The following is a 20,105-nucleotide window of genomic DNA, read 5'->3' as shown; positions in this document are numbered from 1 at the left end:
TGTCTGGATTCATAAACTTAAGCTATTGCCCCACTATTCCCCAACCTTATTGTATCAAGAAGACCCATAGTATAAAGTTAAAGGGTTTGACAAAAGATATTTGCTCTTAAACATGTTTCCCATGCTAGAAAGTAATAAACAAGCCTATACTTAACTCTCTCGAGTCCCTGCACCCCCACGCCGACCGCTCTGGGTCTCCCATTTGATGGACATGTTTCGGTGGAGATGTGTTTATTAATGTGTTTCATGGGGAATGTTTTTTTAAACTATCTCGGACAACCCTTGAATGTTTCATTTATACCACATGGTGAATGTTGTAAGAATGAAACCCAAATAAGAAAATCCCCAAAATAGTAAATTGCTGCTTTTTCCGATTTCAACCCCTAAAGAACAAAACAACCATGGTGACATTGTAAATAAAATCACAGCAGTGTGAAATTGCTGCTTTTGTTCATCCTGCCTCCCAAAAATGGAAGAAAACCTGATAACAAAACATATATTCTGTACCCCAAAATAGTACCAATAAAAATGTCACATCAATCCACAAAAAACCGAACCCTCACACAGCTCTGTGAATGCAGAAATAAAAGTGTTGTGGCTCTCAGAATATGGCAACAAAAACAAATGGTTTGTGCTAGAAAAGTGTTTTTATTGGGCAAGAACAGTTATTAAAGATTTATATACATTTGCGATTACTATAACTGCACTGACTGGAATAAAGTCAAGATGTCAATTATACTGCAAGGTAAATGCTGCAAAAACAAAACCCCAAAACTTGCAGAATTGCTGTTAATATATGTTAATGCAGTTCTAAACGTTTTACAGTATATTATATGCACCCCAAAATGGTGGCACAAACAACACAACTTGCTGACGTATATCTCTCCAAGGTCCATCCTTAATAGGCCTTATCTTTCAAATTTGTTGTCTCCTAAAATTCATGGAGTGGGCACCCTTCATAGGCACTCGTGTAATGGATTGTAATAAAAGTAAAATGCCTATTGCAAATATGTGCTTCTGTTCTACACTTGCTAACACAGCTACCTGCTAAAGTGCTGACTAACTACTCCCTCCCCCCCTCCACCGTGCTTCTAACAGAATACTCAAGATGGCGCCTCAGTCCAGGAATGCAACCAAGATACTACAGATGGTGACGTCAGCTCCTGGAGGAAGATACCCTTATAAGGCAATAACCAATCAGATACAGATTCGTACTTCGTGACGTACTAACTATGCATACCATCTAAAAAACCTCATGCAGCTTGATTAGTAAAAGGGGGAAGTGTCATTCAACTGAACTGTGTGTCAGCGTGTGATTCTTCATTTTAGTGCATGCACTTGGTTCTTAATAAGGCATGGGGCAGATATTCATTAGTACCGATCCATAACACTCATATATGACTAAATAGGTGTCTTGGTTGGATAGAAATAGTGTGCTCGGTGAACTTGTCTAAGGCAACTAAAGGCTTCCTGTTCTGCCTCTGTAAGGAAAATCAGTAGAGGATTCTTTTAACTTGGCTGTGGGGGACCCCCATGTGCAGGTGGAGTATGAGAGAACGGAATCTTGTAGTCAACAAAAAACAGATGGGCCACTAATATTACAACCCAAATTCCAAAAACGTTAGTGTGCTGTGAAGAATGTAAATAAATGTTAAGAAAAAAGAATGCAATGATTTGGAAATCTCATTTAACCATATTTTATTCACAATAGAACATAGAATATATTAGAAGGTGAAAGGGAGACATTTTTCCTTTTTATTTTAAAAAAATTAAAGGGGTTGTCCCGCGGCAGCAAGTGGGTCTATACACTTCTGTATGGCCATATTAATGCACTTTGTAATGTACATTGTGCATTAATTATGAGCCATACAGAAGTTATAAAAAGTTTTATACTTACCTGCTCCGTTGCTGGCGTCCTCGTTCCCATGGAGCCGACTAATTTTCGCCCTCCGATGGCCAAATTAGCCGCGCTTGCGCAGTCCAGGTCTTCTGCTCTCTTCAATGGAGCCGCTTGTGCAGAATGCCGGCTCCGTGTAGCTCCGCCCCGTCACGTGCCGATTCCAGCCAATCAGGAGGCTGGAATCGGCAATGGACCGCACAGAAGAGCTGCGGTCCACGGAGGGAGCAGACCCCGGCGGCCATCTTCAGCAGGTAAGTATGAAGACGCCGGACCGCCGGGATTCAGGTAAGCACTCTCCGTTTGTTTTTTTTAACCCCTGCATCGGGGTTGTCTCGCGCCGAACGGGGGGGGGGTTAAAAAAAAAAAAAAAAACCCGTTTCGGCGCGGGACAACCCCTTTAACTCTTAGAAATTGATGGCAGCAACACATCTCAAAAAAGTTGGGGCGGGGCAGTGTCTACCATTGTGTAGCATCCGCTCTTCTTTTTACTACATCCAATATTGACCGTTGGCTTTTTTCCTTGTGACATGAATTTCTCCAGATTCTCTGAATCTTTAGATCTTATGTATTGTTGATGGTGGGATAATCAAAGTCTTCCCAATTTTATGGTAAGGAATATTTTTCTGAAATTGTTGCACAACTTTTAGACACGGTTTTCCCCAGATTGGCGAACCTCTAACCATCTTTGCTTATGAGAGACTCTGCCTCTCTAACATGCTCTTTTATACACAGTCATGTGACTTAGTAGAAAATTGACTGTTCAGCTGTATTTCGTTAGCACCACTTACTTTTCCAGCTTTTTGTTAACTCTGCACAACTGTTGTGAGGTGTGTTGCTACCATCAGTTTCTAAATGAGTTAATTTTTTAATGAAATGGAAAAATGTCTCCCTTTCATCTTCCGATATGTTCTATGTTCTAGCGGGAATGAGATTTCAAAATCATTGCATTCTTTCTTCTTAACATTTATTTACATTTTACACAGCGTCCCCACTAGTCAGCTGTTTGAAGGGACTGCACCGCTCGCCTGACTGTTTACTAGGCGCAGCTCTGTAGTTTTTTTTTACTCATTTTATTGTGAAATTAAAGAAAATATAAAATTATATTACTCAGTGACAACCTGAGTGTAAAATAGTTCAAATATACAAATCGGTTACGATTACTTAAGGGAATGTACACTGCATAACATAACATATTTGAAAAGGTAGTTCGTAGAGTTCAGGATATTATCAGCATAGCTGTGAAAGAACAAATGGTACCTGGGAGGGTCGAAGACCTCATTTGGTCCAACAACTGCTGAAATGCGTTTTGTGTGTGATTTGTGGTCGATGAGCCACATCAAATTCCCCTGATTTTACAGAATCTATCTGGACACTTTCTATTTTTGTATACTATTTTTTCGTATGGGAGGATAGAATTGACTAGACTAAACTATTGGGGGGGGGGGGGGGGGTGTCGGGGGTCTGCTATCCATCCAGCGCAATACTACAGATTTACCAGAAACAGCACCTCATTAAGAGAATAAAATAGGATGAAAGAAAAAAAGCCTCAGCGCTCACACCATAGAATAAGTAAAATGTACTTTGGAATATTAAGGTTATGTCACTTACTTCGAGGAGGCGCCTTTGGCGTAGGCGCCTCCTGATCCCAGTAGGCGTATCAGAAATGGCACCAGCCAACGGTGATGTACAAGTTCCACGGTTTAATAGAATAATAAAATGATATACAATACACAACGCGTTTCGGCCGCACGGCCTTTTTCAAGTGTATATAATATAGACATAAAGTTGAACATTTAATCTGTAACAGATGAAGATTAACAAGCTGCCACGTCCATACCGACGTGGCAGCTTGTTAATCTTCATCTGTTACAGATTACAAGGTACTTTTATTATTATAAATGTTCAACTTTATGTCTATATTATATACACTTGAAAAAGGCCGTGCGGCCGAAACGCGTTGTGTATTGTATATCATTTTATTATTCTATTAAACCGTGGAACTTGTACATCACCGTTGGCTGGTGCCATTTCTGATACGCCTACTGGGATCAGGAGGCGCCTACGCCAAAGGCGCCTCCTCGAAGTAAGTGACATAACCTTAATATTCCAAAGTACATTTTACTTATTCTATGGTGTGAGCGCTGAGGCTTTTTTTCTTTCATCCTATTTATGTTCTTCTCCTTCATGCCATGATTGGAGCTTTCCTCTAGCCGCTCTCTCTTATGAGATTGTTCGCAGCACCTACGAATACTTGCTTTCATTCGGAAACCAGGACTATCCACCAACTACACTCTCCAGTATCCTTCTAGTGAGCGCTTTTTCCTTATTTATTAACCTCATTAAGAGAGATATGGAGTTGCCGCTGCTCTTCATGCAGTATACCTAGCAGACATTCAGCGAGGTTTGGTGAAAATGGCACCCCCCTAAAGTTAGTCATTTTGTATCTGACAGTGATGACATTGTGCGTTAGCGGTTCTCTTCATCTTAAAGAGTCTGCTTGGTGTCATATAACATTGATGTTGTTGTTGTTATTAGCCTTTAGTCGTTCAGGACTAGAGATGAGCGAGCACCAAAATGCTCGGGTGCTTGTTACTCGAGACGAACTTTTCGCAATGCTCGAGGGTTCGTTTTGAATAACAAACCCCATTGAAGTCAATGGGCGACCCGAGCATTTTTGTATTTCGCCGATGCTCGCTAAGGTTTTCGTTTGTGAAAACCTGGGCAATTCAAGAAAGTGATGGGAACGACACAGCAACGGATAGGGCAGGCGAGGGGCTACATGTTGGGCTGCATCTCAAGTTCCCAGGTCCCACTATTAAGCCACAATAGCGGGCCACCCCCTCCCAACAACTTTTACTTCTGAAAAGCCCTCATTAGCAATGCATAACTTTGCTAAGCACCACACTACCTCCAACAAAGCACAATCACTGCCTGCATGACACTCCGCTGCCACTTCTCCTGGGTAACATGCTGCCCAACCCCCCCCCCACGACCCAGTGTCCACAGCGCACACCAAACTGTCCCTGCCAAGCCTTCAGCTGCCCTCATGCCACGCCACCCTCATGTCTATTTATAAGTGCGTCTGCCAGAGGAACCGCAGGCCCACACTGCAGAGGGTTGGCACGGCTAGGCAGCGACCCTCTTTAAAAGGGGCGGGGCGATAGTCCACAATGCTGTACAGAAGCAATGAGAAATCCAATCCTGTGCCACCTCCATCTGGAGCTGCACACGTGGGCATAGCAATGGGGAACCTATGTGCCACACACTATTCATTCTGTCAAGGTGTCTGCATGCCCCAGTCAGACCGCGTTTTTTTATAAATAGTCACAGGCAGGTACAACTCCGCAATGGGAATTCCGTGTGCAACCACAGCATGGGTGGCTCCCTGGAACCCACCGGCGGTACATAAATGTATCCCATTGCATTGCCCATCACAGCTGAGGTAATGTCGTGCTTAATGCAGGTGGGATTCGGCCCACACTGCATGCCCCAGTCAGACCGGGGTTCTTTAGAAGTGGACACATGCAGTTACAACTCCCTGTGGACCGACGGCATGGGTGGCTCCCTGGAACCCACCGGCGGTACATAAATATATCCCATTGCAGTGCCCAACACAGCTGATGTAATGTCGTGCTTAATGCAGGTGGGCTTCGGCCCACACTGCATGCCCCAGTCAGACCGGGGTTCTTTAGAAGTGGACACATGCAGTTACAACTCCCTGTGGACCCACAGCATGGGTGGGTGCCAGGAAGCCACCGGCGGTACATTAATATATCCCATTGCATTGCCCATCACAGCTGAGGTAATGTCATGTTTAATGCAGGTGGGCTTCGGCCCACACTGCATGCCCCAGTCAGACCGGGGTTCTTTAGAAGTGGACACATGCAGTTACAACTCCCTGTGGACCCACAGCATGGGTGGGTGCCAGGAAGCCACCGGCGGTACATTAATATATCCCATTGCATTGCCCATCACAGCTGAGGTAATGTCATGTTTAATGCAGGTGGGCTTCGGCCCACACTGCATGCCCCAGTCAGACCGGGGTCTTTAGAAGTGGACACATGCAGTTACAACTCCCTGTGGATCGACGGCATGGGTGGCTCCCTGGAACCCACCGGCGGTACATCAATATATCCCATTGCAGTGCCCAACACAGCTGATGTTACGTCAGCTGTAATGCAGGTGGGCAAAAAATTAATTGGATTACACTGTAGGCGAGGGCCCCCAAAAATTGGTGTACCAACAGTACTAATGTACCTGAGAAAAATTGCCCATGCCCAACCAAGAGGGCAGGTGAAACCCATTAACCGCTTTGGTTAATGTGGCTTAATTGGTAACTAGGCCTGGAGGCAGCCCAGTAAAAATAAAAATTGGTTGAGGTGAAAGTTTCAACGCTTTAATGAGCATTGAAACGTATAAAAACTGTTTAGAAAAATTATATGACTGAGCCTTGTGGGCCTAAGAAAAATTGCCCGTTCGGCGTGATTACGTGAGGTTTCAGGAGGAGGAGCAGGAGGAGGAGGAGGAATATTATACACAGATTGATGAAGCTAAAAGGTCCACGTTTTTGATAGTGATAGAGAACAATGCTTCCATCCGCGGGTGCAGCCTACGTATTGTTTAGGTATCGCTGCTGTCCGCTGGTGGAGAAGAGAAGTCTGGGGAAATCCAGGCTTTGTTCATCTTGATGAGTGTTAGCCTGTCGGCACTGTCGGTTGACAGGCGGGTACGCTTATCCGTGATGATTCCCCCAGCCACACTAAACACACTCTCTGACAAGACGCCAGCCGCAGGACAAGCAAGCACTTCCAGGGCATACAGCGCGAGTTCAGGCCACGTGTCCAGCTTCGACACCCAGTAGTTGTAGGGGGCAGAGGCGTCACCCAGGACGGTCGTGCGATCGGCTACGTACTCCCTCACCATCCTTTTACAGTGCTCCCGCCGACTCAGCCTTGACTGGGGACCGGTGACACAGTCTTGCTGGGGAGCCATAAAGCTGGCAAAGGCCTTGGATAATGTTCCCCTGCCTGCGCTGTACATGCTGCCTGATCTCTGCGCCTCCCCTGCTACCTGGGCCGCGGAAATGCGCCTTCGGCCACTAGCGCTGTCGGATGGGAAGTTTACCATCAGTTTGTCCACCAGCGCCCTGTGGTATAGCATCATTCTCGAACCCCTTTCCTCTTCGGGAATGAGAGTGGAAAGGCTCTCCTTATACCGTGGGTCGAGCAGTGTGTACACCCAGTAATCCGTAGTGGCCAGAATGCGTGTAACGCGAGGGTCACGAGAAAGGCATCCTAACATGAAGTCAGCCATGTGTGCCAGGGTACCTGTACGCAACACATGGCTGTCCTCACTCGGAAGATCACTTTCAGGATCCTCCTCCTCCTCCTCCTCCTCCTCCTCCTCCTCTGGCCATACACGCTGAAAGGATGACAGGCAAGCTGCATCTGTCCCCTCAGCAGTGGGCCAAGCTGTCTCTTCCCCCTCCTCCTCATGCTCCTCCCCCTCCTCCTCCTCCTCCTCCTCCTCTGGCCATACACGCTGAAAGGATGACAGGCAAGCAGCATCTGTCCCCTCAGCAGTGGGCCAAGCTGTCTCTTCCCCCTCCTCCTCATGCTCCTCCCCCTCCTCCTCAACGCGCTGAGATATAGACATGAGGGTGCTCTGACTATCCAGCGACATACTGTCTTCCCCCGCCTCTGTTTCTGATTCCAAAGCGTCTGCCTTTATGCTTTGCAGGGAACTTCTCAAGAGGCATAGCAGAGGAATGGTGACGCTAATGATTGCAGCATCCCCGCTCAGCATCTGGGTAGACTCCTCAAAGTTTCCAAGGACCTGGCAGATGGCTGCCAACCAGGCCCACTCTTCTGTAAATAATTGAGGAGGCTGACTCCCACTACGCCGCCCATGTTGGAGTTGGTATTCCGCAATAGCTCTACGCTGCTCATAGAGCCTGGCCAACATGTGGAGCGTAGAGTTCCACTGTGTGGGCACGTCTCACAGCAGTCGGTGCACTGGCAGATTAAACCGATGTTGCAGTGTCCGCAGGGTGGCAGCGTGCGTGTGGGACTTGCGGAAATGTGCGCAGAGCTGGCGCACCTTTCCGAGCAGGTATGACAAGTGTGGGTAGCTTTTCAGAAAGCGCTGAACCACCAAATTAAACACATGGGCCAGGCATGGCACGTGTGTGAGGCTGCCGAGCTGCAGAGCCGCCACCAGGTTACGGCCGTTGTCACACACGACCATGCCCGGTTGGAGGCTCAACGGCGCAAGCCAGCGGTCGGTCTGCTCTGTCAGACCCTGCAGCAGTTCGTGGGCCATGTGCCTCTTATCTCCTAAGCTGAGTAGCTTCAGCACGACCTGCTGACGCTTGCCCACCGCTGAGCTGCCATGCCGCGCGACACCGACTGCTGGCGACGTGCTGCTGCTGACACATCTTGATTGCGAGACAGAGGTTGCGTAGGAGGAGGAGGGTGGTTTAGTGGAGGAAGCATACACCGCCGCAGATACCACCACCGAGCTGGGGCACGCAATTCGGGGGGTGGGTAGAACGTGAGCGGTCCCAGGCTCTGACTCTGTCCCAGCCTCCACTAAATTCACCCAATGTGCTGTCAGGGAGATATAGTGGCCCTGCCCGCCTGTGCTTGTCCACGTGTCTGTAGTTAAGTGGACCTTGGCAGTAACCGCGTTGGTGAGGGCGCGTACAATGTTGCGGGAGACGTGGTCATGCAGGCCTGGGACGGCACATCGGGAAAAGTAGTGGCGACTAGGAACCGAGTAGCGCGGGGCCGCCGCCGCCATCATGCTTTTGAAAGCCTCCGTTTCCACAAGCCTATAAGGCAGCATCTCCAGGCTGATCAATTTGGCAATGTGCACGTTTAACGCTTGAGCGTGCGGGTGCGTGGCGGCGTACTAGCGCTCGCGCTCAAACAGTGACGCTAGCGATGTCTGGACGCTGCGCTGAGAGACATTGCTGGATGGGGCCGAGGACAGCGGAGGTGAGGGTGTGGGTGCAGGCCAGGAGACAGTAGTGCCTGTGCCCTGAGAGGGGTATTGGATCTCAGTGGCAGGTTGGGGCACAGGGGGAGAGGCAGTGGTGCAAACCGGAGGCGGTGAATGGCCTTCGTCCCACCTTGTGGGGTGCTTGGCCATCATATGCCTGCGCATGCTGGTGGTGGTGCCTCCCCAGCTGATCTTGGCGCGACAAAGGTTGCAAACCACTGTTCGTCGGTCGTCAGGCGTCTCTGTGAAAAACTGCTACACTGTAGAGCACCTTGACCTCTGCAGGGTGGCATGGCGCGAGGGGGCGCTTTGGGAAACAGTTGGTGGATTATTCAGTCTGGCCCTGCCTCTACCCCTGGCCACCGCACTGGCTCGGCCTGTGCCCACACCCTGACTTGGACCTCCGCGTCCTCGGCCGCGTCCACGTCCTCTAGGCCTACCCCTACCCCTCAGCATGCTGTATTACCAGTAATGCAGAAACAGAATGCTGTAATTAAATGTGCCGCTTATTGGCCTGTGGTTGGAGGCTGACTTTGCTTACGGAACGCCAGGAAATAATATGGCGCAAGCCTGCTGTAACACTTAGCTGGCTGCGTATGACTTTTTAGAACTACTACACCCAGCACAGACAGACCCAGAACACTGAGCACAGTCACAGGCAGGCCAAATAGATTTTTTCCCACAAATTTTTTAGCAAAGGCCCACTGCCTATATTCAATCAATAATATGTCTTCTGTCCCTGCCTAAGCACTTCTGGCCCTGGAGTATGTCACAGAACTGCAGAGTGTTGCACTGTGAACTGCAACACAGCGGTGATTTCAGAGCCCAGACAGAGCCAGGAAATAATTTGGCGCAAGCCTGCTGTAACACTTAGCTGGCTGCGTATGATTTTGTAGAACTACTACACCCAGCACAGACAGACCCAGAACACAGAGCACAGTCACAGGCAGGCCAAATAGATTTTTTCCCACAAATTTTTTAGCAAAGGCCCACTGCCTATATTCAATCAATAATATGTCTTCTGTCCCTGCCTAAGCACTTCTGGCCCTGGAGTATTACTGCAGGGCGCAATGCTCTGCACGGCCGATATACCAAAAAAAAAAAAAAGTGCAACACTGCAAAAAGCAGCCTCCACAGTACTGCACACAGTTAGATGTGGCCCTAAGAAGGACCGTTGGGGTTCTTGAAGCCTAAAATACTCCTAACGCTCTCCCTATAGCAGCTCCGGCACCAGCAGCACTTTCCCTGAACTATGTCAGAACGCATCTGTGGCGAGCCGCGGGAGGGGCCTATTTATATACTCGGGTGACACCTGATCTCTCCAGCCACTCACTGCAGGGGGGTGGTATAGGGCTTGAACGTCGCAGGGGGAAGTTGTAATGCCTTCCCTGTCTTTCAATTGGCCAGAAAAGCGCGCTAACGTCTCAGAGATGAAAGTGAAAGTAACCCGAACATCGCGTGGTACTCGTTACGAGTAACGAGCATCTCGAACACGCTAATACTCGAACGAGCATCAAGCTCGGACGAGTACGTTCGCTCATCTCTAAACATAATCAGCAAAAAATTATAGTTTTCTTTTAAAACTTTAAACTGCTGACTTTATTATTACCTTCTAACTATTAATAACATGAAAATATATTAAAGTTACAAATGAAAATAAACAATTACAGATGAAACATATAATAATATTAGGTCTATGAAAAGAAGTTTTTTATCATTGGCCCCAATAATCGTTATCTAATGAGCCAAGAAATATTAATTTGCTCGCATGCTCTCCCTTCAAAATGCTCCTTTGAGCAGACATGACCGGGAGTGCAGGAAGATGATTGGAGGTAAAGACACTGAAACAAGGTCCTGCCAGCGACAAGGAAGCCAGAAGCTGGCCGCTGGACCTGGCGGGATGTGAGCATGAACTCTGTGTGCTAGTGGGGCTGCGTGCCATGTATTTTTTCAAGCTGGCGAGATCAGGTGTCACCCGAGTATATAAATCGGCCCCTCCCGCAGCTCGCCACAGATGCATTCTGACTGAGATCAGGGAAAGTGCTGCTGGTGCCGGAGCTGCTATAGGGAGAGCGTTAGGAGTGATTTTAGGCTTCAAGAACCCCAACGGTCCTTCTTAGGGCCACATCTGGCCGTGTGCAGTACTGTTGAGGCTGCTTTTAGCAGTGTTGCACAATTTTTTTTTTTGTATATCGGCCGTGCAGAGCATTGCGTCCGCAGTCTGCAGTCATTGTACAGAGTATAGGGCCAGTACTGGTGAGGCAGGGAAAGAGATATTCAGGCTATATAGGCAGTGGCCTTTTTCCAAAAAATTGGGGAAAAATACTATATTTGGGCTGCCTGTAACCGTCTTCAGTTTACTGCGTGTCTGCTGGGGGTAGTAGTCCTAATTAATACGCAGCTAAGCGTTACAGCAGGCTTGCACAAAATTGTTTCCTGGATCTGTTGTCTCTGTTACATCAGCGCCGTCATCCCGCCAGAGGGAAACAGTATACATAATATTATACGCGGCCTACAGTATCTATCTGCTGGGGGTAGTAGTCCTAATTAATACACAGCTAAGCGTTACAGCAGGCTGGCGCAAAATTGTTTCCTGGATCTGCTGTGCCTTCCGTAAGGGAACGGGGGATGAGGCTGGGGACTTCCGGCAACTGTCTCAAGAGCTTTCAGTGGGTGAGGAGGACGATGACGATGAGACACAGTTGTCTATCACTCAGGTAGTAGTAATTGGAGTAAGTCCGAGGGAGGAGCGCACAGAGGATTCGGAGGAAGAGCAGCAGGACGATGAGGTGACTGACCCCACCTGGTTTGCTACGCCTACTGAGGACAGGTCTTCAGAGGGGGAGGCAAGTGCAGCAGCAGGGCAGGTTGGAAGAGGCAGTGCGGTGGCCAGGGGTAGAGGCAGGGCCAGACCGAATAATCCACCAACTGTTTCCCAAAGCGCCCCCTCGCGCCATGCCACCCTGCAGAGGCCGAGGTGCTCAAAGGTCTGGCAGTTTTTCACTGAGAGTGCAGACGACCGACGAACAGTGTTGTGCAACCTTTGTCGCGCCAAGATCAGCCGGGGAGCCACCACCACCAGCCTCACCACCACCAGCATGCGCAGACATATGATGGCCAAGCACCCCACAAGGTGGGACGAAGGCCGTTCACCGCCTCCGGTTTGCACCACTGCCTCTCCCCCTGTGCCCTAACCTGCCACTGAGATCCAACCCCCCTCTCAGGACACAGGCACTACCGTCTCCTGGCCTGCACCCACACCCTCACCTCCGCTGCACTCGGCCCCATCCACCAATGTCTCTCAGCGCACAAATTTCGTCCCGAGTAACGAGCACCCGAGCATTTTGGTGCTCGCTCATCTCTAATTATGTTGCTTTATTAACCCCAGACCTGTGTTATTTTTATACAGCATTTAAATTAGTCGATATATCGAAATATCAATAGTTTTCCACCGATATTTTACGATAATCGATAGTTTGTTCAGCGATAGTCGATACTATCGACTATCGATATTTTGTATCGATGTCCAAACCTTAGCGGAAGTCTTAGTTGGAGGTATCTGTAAAAGCTGGATCCAGGGATCTGTTAAAACTGCTGCAGCTGCTCAAATGAGGCCAAATCACCAATAATGTATACGTATTCCAAGAAGGTTCAGCAAGTGTAAGAGTGCTCTATTACCCCATAGGGGGGATTCCAGGGGAGTGCCTTCATGCCTTGTGGTCTATATACACATCTGCCAGACTCTAGCATGCCAATCTGTGCATTCAGAGCAGCAGTCTAGTATGCAGGTCCGTTTTTTCCAGTACAATCTAGAGGGAAGTGTCAGATAGGAAGTGCATCAAATGGTATTCCGAGTTTGGCAGGTCTGAATCAGACAACCAGTGGTGATTGTATCTAATTTGGGCCGCCGGGTGGTACAGTTTAACCCCTTCCTGCTGCAGGGCGTAAATGTACACGGCACAACCTCTTTTAATACAGCACAGGCGTCAGCTGTTTATTCCAGCTGACACCAGCAGGCAATAACTGCAATCGGCCGCGCACCGATCGCGGCTATTAACCCTTTAAATGCCGCTGTCAATTCTGACAGCGGCATTTAAATCCCCCGAACGATGTTCAGGGGTCCCATACGGCCCCCACACGGTGAGATTACAGGGAGCCGTACAGGTGTCATGGCAGCCGGGGGCCTTCTGAAAGGCCCCAGGGCTGCCTTAGGAGACTGCCTATCAAGCCATCCCCATGGGGTGGCTTGATAGACTGCCTGTCAAATCGCAGTATGACGTAATGCTACAGCATTACGTCATACTGCAGGAGCGATCAAAGTAACGCATGTTGTGGTCCCCCAGGGGGGCTTAAATGTAAAGTGAAAATAAGATCAATGAAGTTTTATTAATTGTAAAAAAAATAAATTAAAAAAGTAATAAAAGTTTAAATCACCCTCCTTTTGCCATATCTATAATAAAAAAAAATCTAAATCATAAAAGAAAAATACATATTTGGTATCACCGCGTCCGTAAATGTCTGATCTATCAAAGTAGCACATTATTTACACCGCACGGTGAAAGTCGTCAGAAAAAAATAAAGAACGCCATAAATGCACTTTTTCAGTCACCCTGTCTCCCAGAAAAAATGCAATAAAAAGCGATCAAAAAGTGGTATGTATTTTGAATTACTAATGTAAACTACAGGAGATCCCACAAAAAATGAGTCCTCACACAACTACATTGACGGAAAAATAAAAAAGTTATTGCACGCAGAAGATGGCGGCAGAAAATAATTTTTAAAAATTAAATGTCTTCGAATATTATCTGAGGTGGTCTTATATAGCTAGGTTTAAGCAAAGTGCCAATCTTTATGTTGAAATTTTGTAGTCTAGGTTGAGTAACGAGATGGGCCTATATTAGCCGCAACCCTCAGGGTCTTTATCAGGTTTAAGGATAAGGATTATGTCGGCCTTCATGAAGAAGTCTGGGGCACATCCTCTATTAAGGGCACCATTGTATAGCTAAAGCAGCTGCGGGACCAAGAACTTGTAATGTAAATATACCTCCAATGGGAGGCCACCGGGTCCTGGGGTTTTACCTTTGGACATATAGAACACGACCTCTTCAATCTCCTCAGCAGATTTGGGGGAATCTAATAAGGACGCCTGATCCTTCTGCAACCTTTGAAAGGTAATATTTGTTTGATATGCATCCAACTCTTCATCTGTATCGGTAATTTGCGTTTGGTAAAGAGTCTCATAAAACAGTCCAAATTTGTCAAGTATAGCAGTTGGGTCTGTAAGTACGACACCCTCTGCTGATTTTATCCGCAGCACCGATGGTGATGAGAAGTGCTGGCGGCCTGTATACACCAATAGTTTGCTAGACTGATTGCTTAGTTCAAAGAATGTCTGTCTGCTGAAGAACAGGCGCCGATGAGCCTTCTCTGTCGGGCACATGTGATAATCTCTCCCTATTTGCAACCATCACGTCTTATTGGTCTCCATTGGGTCAATAACAAATGCCCATTCCATGGACCTACAAAGCTCCGTGAGCGCCTCCTCCTCCCTCCCCATAGCCTTTTTTTTATAAAGGATATAGATGATCTAATGCACCCCCTGAGGTATGCCTTAAACGCATCTCACAACCAATTACAATCCGAGGCCTGCTAATGCGCCTCAAAGTATACTTGTATCTGGTCCGGAATATGAACTGCAGGACTGAACAATGATAGCCTGAACGAATGTACCCTCTGGTCTGGGACAATACTCGGGTATGCTACGGAGTGCACTGCATTACCGTATGTGTGACAATGGGTTAATGCTGCAGTCCAGGACAATACTCGGGTATGCTACGGAGTGCACTGCATTACCGTATGTGTGACCACGGGTTACTGCTGCAGTCTGGGACAATACTCGGGTATGCAACAGAGGGCACTGCATTACCGTATGTGTGACCACGGGTTACTGCTGCAGTCTGGGACAATAATAAGGTATGCTACAGAGGGCACTACATTACTGTATGTGTCAACACGGGTTACTGCTGCAGTCTGGGACAATACTCGGACATGCTGCGGAGTGCACTACATTACCGTATGTGTGAGCACAGGTTACTGCTGCAGTCCAGGACAATACTCGGACATGCTGCGGAGTGCACTACATTACCGTATGTGTGACCACGGGTTACTGCTGCAGTCCACAACAATACTTGGGTATGCTACAGAGGGCACTACGTTACCTTATGTGTGACCACAGGTTACTGCTGCAGTCTGGGACAATACTCGGGTATGCTACAGAGTGCACTACATTACCGTATGTGTGACCACGGGTTACTGCTGCAGTCCAGGACAATACTCGGGTATGATTCGGAGGGCACTACATTACCATATGTGTGACCACAGGTTACTGCTGCAGTCCACAACAGTACTCGGGTATGATTCGGAGGGCACTACTTTACCTTATGTGTGACCACAGGTTACTGCTGCAGTCTGGGACAATACTCGGGTATGCTAGGGAGTGTACTACATTACCATATGTGTGACCACAGGTTACTGCTGCAGTCCGGGACACTACTCGGGTATGCTTCAGAGGGCACTACATTACCGTATGTGTGACCACGGGTTACTGCTGCAGTCCACAACAATACTCGGGTATGCTACAGAGGGCACTACTTTACCTTATGTGTGACCACAGGTTACTGCTGCAGTCTGGGACAATATTCGGGTATGCTAGCGAGTGTACTACTTTATCTTATGTGTAACCACAGGTTACTGCTGCAGTCCGGGACAATACTCGGGTATGCTTCGGAGGGCACTACATTACTGTATGTGTGACCACGGGTTACTGCTGCAGTCCACAACAATACTCGGGTATGCTACAGAGGGCACTACTTTACCTTATGTGTGACCACAAGTTACTGCTGCAGTCTGGGACAATATTCGGGTATACTAGCGAGTGTACTACTTTATCTTATGTGTAACCACAGGTTACTGCTGCAGTCCGGGACAATACTCGGGTATGCTTCGGAGGGCACTACATTACTGTATGTGTGACCACGGGTTACTGCTGCAGTCCACAACAATACTCGGGTATGATTCGGAGGGCACTACATTACCGTACGTGTGAACACAGGTTACTACCATTAGCAGACACCTCTCTTTAGGCCTGAGCCTTCAAATGGCTCAAGAGGCCTGCAAGAGAGGTATCTACTAGAGACCGGACCCTTCCGTAAGCCTGGGCACCCGGACGTGGCAGATGGGCCCACATGCTTTGATCACAATCCATGTGAAGCACCTTGTAGTGTTATATGGTTGGTTTATACCAGAGTCCTGCTGCTTTCTTCAGATATTGGATGTATATGAGGGCTGTTGGCGCGTCTTTCTGCTGGTACTGGATTGTCGCAGCCGCGGTTTATGCCCCCCTACGCATTTATCTGTGTGTTGGATGTGCAGACCTTGTAGGGTTTTTTGGTCAGCCGCCATATCCTTTAAAGTTCACCTCCCACGGTCATGAGGGATTTGGGGTCATGAGGGTTTTAGAGGGCGGCCGGCCCCAGTGATTGCCTGAATTATTTCATGAGAGACCTTAAAGGGGTGTTCTGGGGCTGTAACTATTGGTAGGTCATTAATAGTTGATCAGTGGGGGTTTAACACTCGGGACCACCACCAATCAGCTGATTGTTTAGCCTGCTATTACTGCAACGGGCCCAGAAGTAGTCAGCGTAGGAAGTATAATGTCCAGCTTCACTCATTGAGATCAGTGGGGGCCGGAGCTGTAATGACCGCAGCGCTCACAGACATTTTAGTGAGAGTTTGGGAGAGTTTCATGCGACTCTGCCATACAGTGCTGGGATAAAGTCAATAAGTATTAGTGCCACACAGCATGTAAATAATACCTTGTACGATTACTTCAGTACTACACCCCCCACTGGCTAATGGAAACTAATATCTGTCTTATGTGCTTGTTTTCCAGTGAGTGACGGCTTAGGCACTGGCAATACAGGCCGCCAATATTTGGCGATTACATCACGAGAGTCCGATGACGTCACGGAGGGAGCGCACTTCCTCTGTGAACTCTTTACATGGAAAGGAGTTAACAGCAGGGGGGGGGGTCACTGTCCCGATGCACCCCCGCTATTGAAGTGGCAGGCCAGCTAATGATGACAGCCGGCTCCCGCTGCCGGATAGCGTGAGATCTCTTATGGTCTCGCACTATCCCCGGGGCGTTACTGTACGTCCTGTTGCGTTGAGTACCTCTCTGCCAGGACATACAGTTACGCCCTGTGGCGGGAAGGGGTTAATTAATGCAACTATGAAAAAGGTAGGCAAAGGAAGCAAACAATTTCTGATTAGTCCAGGGAAAATATCTGAGGTTGCCCATACACTCTGCACAAAAGCATGTGGACTTCCGGTGATTGCCGTCAATGCCAGGCGGCACATGGACTTGTGCAGGGGGCAGCTGGGAATCAGCGGAAATCACCATATCTTTACGGAGATCTATAGGATGTACAGGTAACCTTATACAAGCAGAGCTACTCATGGAGGTCATGGAATGCATTTTCATGGAGATCAGAGCTTTTATGGTTCAAGTTCCCTACAGGGACATAAAAGGTGTTAAAAAAAACATTTTCCCCTATTTAAATTTAAAAAAAATTAAAGCCCCACATATTTCAAGTCATTGTATCTAACAACCTGTACAATAAACTGAACACACTATTTATTCTGCATGGCAAAAACCGGAAGAAAAAGAAAAAAAAGGTTTGACAAAATAAGCCTTTTGTCTCAATGTAAATTTTACCTCCCAAAAAAATGCTGTAAAGTAATCAAAAAAGCAGTAAGTACCGCAAAATGCAAAAGAGTACAGCTCTACACAAAAAAAACCCAGCCCTAACAGAGCGACGTCCATGAAAAAATTAACATTGTGAGACGTTGAATGCAACAATGTAAAAGAAAAAATCCCCAAAGGGTTTTAATTGAGTAAAAGTAGAAAAAAACTTTAAAAAAAAGTCGTAATTTTTGTATTGTCATAATTGTACCGGCCCGCAGGAAACAATCATGTCATTTATGCTGCATGATTAAAGCTCTAAAAACAGACAATGTCAGAACTGATGTGTTTTCTCTCTCAGCCCTCCTAAAAAAAAATGTATAAAACTCTTACAATACATTACATGTACCCAGAAATGTTACCAATAAAAACAGTTTGTCACACAAAACACAAGCCCTCCTGCGCCCGCGGCGGCGGGAAAATGATGGCGTCTGAAAAGGGACTGATGGTCCAAAAAATTATCACATCCTTTTGGCCAAAATAGGCTGTGCCCTGAAGGGGTTAAAGCCCTCTGGGTAATATCGTCAGTCCTTCAGACCTGTTACATATAAAGCAGAAGGTAAAACTAAGAAAAAAGCCAAAATAAGTTGTTTTTCTTCATCCGCTGTAACATCTGGGAGTCGCAGGAAAAACGCACTAAAGATAGAATATAGGAATAAGATGCTTTTATATCCAAGGTGAAGAATATCCAGTATTACACATTGTATCTCCCCGAGAAAACAACATGGCGGCTTCCAGAAAGGCCCCTACATAGGAAAAGGATGAGAGAAGACAAAGTGTTATTACACCATCCAATTATATCCCATAATATCCCAGCCTGGAGGGGGAGATGATGAGCGGCGGCTTCCCTTTACATCTACTGCCGTGGGAACCACTGTGACAGGTGCCACCAGCAGCAGCCAATAGAATCGCAGCATTTGCTTTCAAGCCGAGCAGGAAAATGGCAGTTGGTGCCAGTCAGCGATCGCTCTTCTAGAGTTCAGACCGGCTCCTTATTGCTCTCAGCGACTTCAGGAACTTTTTTCTAAGACTGAGACGCGGATCTTCATCACCCACATCACCGTGATGGAGAATTCACTGCCCGCCGTCCGTGAGGAGGGGTAAGAGCCAAACCTCATACATGGAACTGCTGGCTTATGTTATCCCATAGGCCTTAGTCAGACGGGCATTTTTAGCCGCGATTTGCGCATGCGCATGCGTCCGGCGATTTTATAAAACCATTGCTTTGCAATGGTATCGGACACATGAGCGCTTTTTATGCGCTCGTCCGATAAATTATAGAACAAAAAATCGCAGATCGCACCTATCTGCGATCTGCGATTCCTGTTCTCTTCTCTATATGCGCTCAATGGGGCCGGCGGCAGCAGCGCCGACCCCATTGAGAACATATAGAAGACAAATCATTCTTCTCTGCCACAGCTGTAACAGCTGTGGCAGAGAAGAACGATGTTTGCCCATTGAATTCAATGGAGCCGGCAATACAGCCGCTCCATTGAAAGCAATGGGCTGCCGGCGTGCGCGGGGTGAATTGTCGGGAAGGGCTTAAATATATAAGCCCTTCCCTGCAATTCATCCTAAAATGTGTTAAAATAAAAAAAAATTGTATACTCACCTTTCCGCTGCAGCCGGAGTCCAGCCGCGGCCGCTGTCAGTTCTCCTGAACTGCTTCTCGGCACTATTCAGCCGGCGGGGCTTTAAAATCCCCGCCTGCTGAATGATCTGCCTCTGATTGGTCACAGCCCTGACCAATCAGAGGCAGGTTTCACTCACACACCCATTCATGAATTCATGAATGGATGAGTGACTGCTGCCTCTCAGTGCTGAGCCAATCAGGGGCAGGTCTGACTCACATCCATTCATGAATTCATGAATGGGTGTGAGTGAGACATGCCTCTGATTGGCTCAGTGTTGAGCCAATCAGGGGGCAGGTCTGACTCACACCCCCTTCACACCCACTGCAGGACGGCCGCGCGGAGCTCCGGCTGCCGGGAGAAGGTGAGTACATATATATTTTTTATTTTTACACATTTTAGGATGAATTGCAGGGAAGGGCTTATATATTTAAGCCCTTCCCGACAATTCATCCCGGGCTCGCCCGCAGCGCATTGCTTTAAATGGAGCCGGCTCTATTGCCGTCTCCATTGAATGCAATGTGCTGGACAGCTCCGGCCCGTTTCTAATGAAACGCGGCTAGGAGCAGATTTTCGGGTGATTTGCGGGCGACTTGCGCGCACTGGTCACGCGATTTGCGGATGCGCATCCGTCATGCGATCCGCAAATCGCGCGAAAAAACGCCCGTCTGACTAAGGCCATATAGTGATGCTTGGTCAGTGCAGACTAATAGCTAATTATGTCTGTGGGTTTAATCAGAATGTGAAGGCATTTGGGTTATTAATAAGT

The sequence above is a fragment of the Eleutherodactylus coqui genome, chromosome 9 (genome assembly GCF_035609145.1).
Source record: "Eleutherodactylus coqui strain aEleCoq1 chromosome 9, aEleCoq1.hap1, whole genome shotgun sequence".
NCBI lineage: Eukaryota > Metazoa > Chordata > Amphibia > Anura > Eleutherodactylidae > Eleutherodactylus > Eleutherodactylus coqui.
The sequence above is the reverse complement of the archived record's forward strand: the minus strand, read 5'-3'. Positions refer to the sequence as shown.